At 34.1% G+C, this 6,598-nt stretch overlaps 1 pseudogene; it reads left to right on the forward strand.

The window, feature by feature from the left end:
- The first annotated feature begins 368 nt into the window (after window positions 1-368).
- On the forward strand, window positions 369-3,263 carry LOC114175184 (annotated as a pseudogene).
- The last annotated feature ends 3,335 nt before the right edge of the window (window positions 3,264-6,598 follow it).

The raw sequence follows: 6,598 nt of genomic DNA on the forward strand, positions 1-6,598 counted from the left end.
GCCGTTGAAGATGAATCTGGGGAAGGAAGTTCCAGTTTGGTACAACCCTGTCCTCCTGACATGTAGATCGATAATTGGAAAACCGTGAATTTACCCGTGGTGTTTAAGTTCAATCAAATGTAATGCTTGTTTTTCTTTATGCCTAGTTGTTCTTTTTTGTTTTTCTCCAAAACATTCTAGGATGTCTTTATGGACTGATTTTATCTTTCGTTTTCAGTTTAATGTGATGTTTAGTTATGTTTGCTTTCACTACATACTTTGTTTGTCTATTTATTTTCTTTTATAAATCCAAATAATGTAGATATGACAATGAATGTTTTGAAAATAATGATGTCAATATTCCTAATTTTAAGCACCTTATTGATAATATGGATGATAATCATAAAGACGGTTGGGAACCTTTTTCTGAGTTGTTAAGGTTAGTGAAACAAGAAGACCGAGAAATAAAACCCTATCAAGAAATCATTGAAATACTTAATCTAGGGGATGAAGATGGGAGAAAAGAGGTTAAAATTGGTAACAACAAGAGTAAAGAGGTACGAGGAAATTTGTGTGATTTGTTGAAAGAGTTCAGAGATGTGTTTGCTTGGTCATACCAGGATATGCTTGGGTTGGATACTGATATAGTGCAACATAAACTGCCATTTAAAGAAGAATGTCCCCCGGTTAAACAAAAATTAAGATGAATGAAACCTGAAATGTCATTAAAGATTAAAGAAGAAGTGAAGAAGCAATTTGATGCAGGGTTTTTAGCGGTAGAAAAATATCATCAATGAGTGACTAACATTGTCCCTGTGCCGAAAAAGGATCGTAAAGTTCAAATGTGTGTTGATTATACGGATTTGAATCGAGCTAGCCCTAAGGATAATTTCTCACTACCACATATTGAAACCTTAGTGGATAACACTGCTAGATTTTCATTGTTCTCTTTCATGGATGGATTCTCCGGGTATAATCAGATTAAGATGACACCGGAAGATATGGAGAAAACCACATTTATTACGCTTTGGGGAACATTTTGTTACAAAGTAATGCCATTTGGACTTAAAAATGTTGGGGCAACTTATGAAAGAGCGATGGTAACTCTTTTTCATGATATGATGCATAGAGAAATAGAGGTTTATGTGGATGATATGATTGCTAAATTTGAATCGAAAAATGATCACATCATTAATTTAAGAAAATTGTTTAAAAGGTTAAGAAAGTTTAAACTCAGATTGAATCCGGCTAAATGTACCTTTGGTGTAAAGTCTGGAAAGTTGTTGGGTTTTATTGCTAGTGAAAAAGGTATTGAAGTTGACCCAAATAAGGTGCGATAAATAATGGAAATGTCAACTCTCAATACTAAAAAAGAGGTGCGAGGGTTTTTAGGCAAACTGAACTACATTGCTAGATTCATCTCCCAATTAACTTCCACATGTGAGCCAATATTTAGATTTTGCATAAAAATCAAGTTATGGAATGAAATGAAGATTGCCAAGCAGCCTTTGATAGAATCAAACAATATTTGCAGGATCCTCTTGTACTACGTCCACCGGTATCGGGGAGGCCCCTCCTTTTATATTTAACTGTGTTGGATGAATCGATGGGTTATGTTTTAGGGCAACATGATGAGACAAGGAAGAAAGAGCATGCCATTTATTATTTGAGTAAAAGATTTACAGGTTGTGAACAAAGATATTCTATGTTGGAACGAACTTGTTGTGCATTAACATGGGCAACACATCGTTTACGTCAGTATATGTTGAGTCACACTACTTGGTTGATATCCAAGATGGACACAATTAAGTATATTTTTGAAAAGCCTGCTCTCGCTAGTAGATTGGCTCGGTGGCAAATGTTGCTATCAGAATATGATATAGTCTACGTGACTCAAAAAGCTGTAAAGGGAAGCGCTTTAGCAAAATATTTGGCTCAACAACCCATTGAAAATTATCAATCTATGCAACCTAAATTGCCAGACGAGGACATTCTTGTCCTATTTGGTGAAAAGCAGGGTGGCCATCATGAAAAGGCTTGGATATTATTGTTTGATGGAGCATTTAATGCGCTTGGACATGGAATAGGGGCAGTGCTCATCTCGCCAAAGAATCATTACATTCTGATGACAACAAGGTTGTGCTTTAGTTGTACCAACAATGTTGCAGAATATGAAGCATGTGCCATGGGTATTTTAGCAGCTATGGAGTCGAAGGTGAAGGTGTTGAAGGTGTATGGTGACTCGGCATTGGTGGTTCATCAGTTAAAAGGGGAATGGGAGACTAGAGACCAAAAGTTAATCCCTTTATCAAACATACATTAAAGGATTGATGAAGCATTTCGATTTCATTGAGTTCTATCACATTCCACGAGAGGATAACCAATTAGCAGGTGCTTTGGCCACCTTGTCGTCAATGTTTGAAATTAGTCAAGATGAGAAAATGTCGATGACCAAAATGAGGAGTTATGAACAACCAACGTACTGCTATTTAGTAGAGGAAGAATTAGATGGTAAGCCTTGGTATTTTGATATAAATCGTTATCTTAAGACCCGAGAATATCCTGAAACAGCTTCTGAGAATGATAAAAGAACCATGAGAAGGTTAGCTTCAAGTTTTATTCTAAATGGGGATGTCTTGTATAAAAGAAATCATGACATGGTACTCCTCAAATGTGTCGATACAAGAGAAGCAAGGTTGATATTGAAAGAAATTCATGAAGGAGCTTTCGGTACACACATGAATGGACACTCTATGGCTAAATAGATTTTGAGAGATAGTTATTTTTGTTTGACTATAGAGAATGACTGTTACATGCATGTGAAAAGATGTGAAAAATGTCATACCTATGCAGATAACATTAATATAACTCCTACAACCTTAAATGTTCTATCTGCAACATGGCCATTTGCGATGTGGGGAATAGATGTTATTGGAGCCATAAAATCAAAAGCGTCAAATGGACATCGTTTCATTCTGGATGCAATTGACTATTTCACCAAATGGGTGGAAGCAACTTCTTACGCCAATGTGACCAAAAAAGTGATAGTAAAGTTTATAAACAAGGAGTTGATATGTCGATATGGGCTGCCTAATAAAATTATCACTGATAATGCAACTAATCTGAATAATCAAATGATGAAAGAGCTATGTGAAGAATTCAAAATTCAACATCACAATTCTTCTCCTTATCGCCCGAAAATGAAAGGGGCCGTTGAAGCTGCTAATAAGAATATAAAGAAGATTTTGCAGAAAATGGTGATTACATATAAAGCTGCTAATTAGATGCTGCGTTTTTTATATGGCTTTAGGGTTTTTAATCTTTTTCTTCACGCACCACCACAGTTCATTCGCGCACCACCCCTGTTCTTTTATTAAGGTTAGCAGTAGGGATGGCAACGGGTCGGGTCAGACACGGATAGTGCCTACCCGCAACCTGACCCACAAAAAAAACCTGTCCGCTACCCGCTCGTTTACCCACCGGATATCTGCTTAAAAAATATCCGCAGATATTTTTAAAACCCGCGGGTACCCATGGATACCCGATACCCGATACCCGATACCGCAAATATTTAAAAAAATTAAATAAATATATATATATTATAAATTTTTTAATATAAAATTATAAAAATAAAATATAGATTAAATTAAATTATAATTAATTTTAACATAATAAAATATACTATTAATTTTAATTTTAATTACATTTAACTTAATAAAATATAAATTTAATTTTAATTTTAATTTTTTGTGAGTAACGGGTACCCGCGGGTATAGATATTATGATACCTGTACCCGACCCATATATAAGCGGGTATTAAAATACCCGCTACTTGCTACTCGCAGGTAATAAATACCTGCGGGTAGTAAGTATCCGCCACGGATTTTATATATGGATATCTGCGGGTGCGAGTATTTTTGCCATTCCTAGTTAGCAAGTTTAAGTTTTGCTTCACGCACCACCACAATTCATTCGCAAACCACCCCTATTTTTTATTAGGGTAGCAAATTCTTTTTCTTCACGCACCACCACAATTCATTCGCTTACCACCCTTGTTTTTTATTAAGGTAGCATATTCTTTTTCTTCACGCACCACCACAATTCATTCACATACCACCCTTGTTTTTTTTACTAGGGTAGCTGATTCTTTTTCTTCACACACCTCCATATTTCAGTTTGTGCATTGCTACTTTTAATTTGGATTCTGTTTATTTATTTACTTTATGCACTCCCCAATGTAATAATCCCACACCCCTTACATTAAGTTTTAGCTTACTTTATGCACACACCTCACTCCTTTAATTTATTGTCAGGCTAGGATGCATTTACTTTAATGCACCCCGCATTTTACTTTATGCACATCACATTTTACTTTATGCACCCCCACATTTACTTTATGCACCCTGCGTTTCTCTTTATGCACCACGTTTTCGTGTATCTTTTTTTTTTCTCATTTATCTTTTTTTAATTAAATCTCACATTTCACTCATATCATTTTCAAAAATAATAAATGTATTTTAAAATTGAAATAGGAATTAAAGTAATTTTATTAATATGATACAAATAAGGATAAATAAAATTTAAAGTTGTTTTCTTTATTTTATCTTTTAGTGTCTAGTTGACCGCTCGTGTCACACGACACTATTTTTTTCAATAAATAAATTATTAAAAAAATGTATTTGGTGTCTAATCGGCCGCTCGCGTCGCATGACACTTTCTTTTAAAATGCAACAAATTATTAGAAATTGTTTTTGGTATCTAATTGATCGCTCGCCTCACACAACACTCTTTTTCGATAAATAAGTTATAAAAAATGTGTTTTGTGTCTAATCGGCTGCTCGCGTCGCACGGCACTCCCTTTCAAATATGTCAAAGGACAACTTTCAAAAATTAAATCATTTAATCAAACAAATTTATAAAGAACTACGTAGTCCTGATTTCTCATTTTTAATGAGAATACATAGGACCAAGGTTTTAACCCTTGTCAGGTCCCTTTCACTCAAAACATATTTTGTTCAATTTATTTCTTACTTTTAGGGAAAATAAATATTTAAAATAAACACATCTCTTTTGCAAATTTAGTTAAAGGTATTGCCTTTGGACAAACATTGTAGGATGCTAATACCTTCCCTACACGTAACCGACTCCCGGACCCTAAATTTGGTTTTCATAGACTTTATATTATTTTTATGGTTTTTTCATAGTTTTTCAGAATAAACTATGGTGACGACTTCTAATCTCTTTTTCCAAACCAATTTATTTTTAGTTTGTCGTCCCGTCGGTTGTGACACCTACTTCTGCCTCACTCCCCACTCTAGCCTCACCCATCAATTCTGCCTCACCAACCACATCAACCTCACCCCCTATAGGTGCCTCATGAACCAAATCATCTTCACCCCCCACTTATGCTTGACCCACTTCTTCATCCATTCCAGCACCAACAATAAAATGCACCACTTCGGACTGACAAGGAACATGTTGAACAAATATATCAACCTCTTCGTTCCTATCCTCTGCATACTTAGCCAACACTAATGCCTCCTTATCATCACTCAACAATCTTAGATTGTTTAACAACTTCTGTTTTGAACCTTTCCACCAAAGTTTCACATCTCTAATGTATTTAAAATCCTTCACGATGCCTAATGCTTCAAAGAATGACAAAAAATTTGGATCGATCCCTTTAAGAACGCGGATTTCACCCCAACGTATTTCAATCCCCTATTCCTTTCAAACCTACCCATATGATGAAACGCGACCGCAAACCCCATTTCCAGCCCTACGTTTCAAATAAAAACACAAACCAGAAAAATACAACCATAATCAGACTTTAAAAACAACCAAACCAGAGCAAAACGGACATTCAATGAAAGAAAAATTTTAAAAAATACAACTAACCTCACTTCATAAATGGTGATTTCGTTCATCAAATCAAACCACTGACCACCCACTTCTTCTTCGCTCTGTGAATGAAGTTTCTACCTTTGGATTACAAATTGAAATCACTACTTCCATCTTTGTTCACCAACACAAGTTTAATCGATAGGGTTCTCAACAAAACCCCTTTCTAATTTTAACAGAACACTGCATCTAATGGTTACATGATACATTCTTTAATTACCACGTGCCCTAAAACCATTATTAATGTATAAGTAAAACGTGCAAAATAGTGTCATAAAAAAAACCTTTAAACGGGATTTTGACGTGACCATCCATTAGCTATGTGTCAATTAATACTAACAAAGTTTAAAATTGGGGACAAATTTCATGCAATTCAAAACGTGAGGGACTAGATCAACCTTAAGATGAAGGACTAAAACCAAAATCCACCGTTGAGGGACGAAAAACATAATTAACCATTTTTTAATATAATTATTTAAATATCAATTAGTATATTATTTATATTTATATATTATTTAAATGTCAATATAATTTTTTTAAATATCTATTAATATATTATATATACTTATATATTATGTAAATATAATTATTTAATTTTTTATATTGACATAATTATTTAATATTAATTAATATATTATTTATATTTATATATTTATTTTAAAGTTTTGATTAATATGGTTATTGTTATTTTAAAATTTTGATTAATATTGTTATTTAA

This window comes from Vigna unguiculata, chromosome 3 (genome assembly GCF_004118075.2).
Source record: "Vigna unguiculata cultivar IT97K-499-35 chromosome 3, ASM411807v1, whole genome shotgun sequence".
NCBI classification, from domain to species: Eukaryota; Viridiplantae; Streptophyta; class Magnoliopsida; order Fabales; family Fabaceae; genus Vigna; species Vigna unguiculata.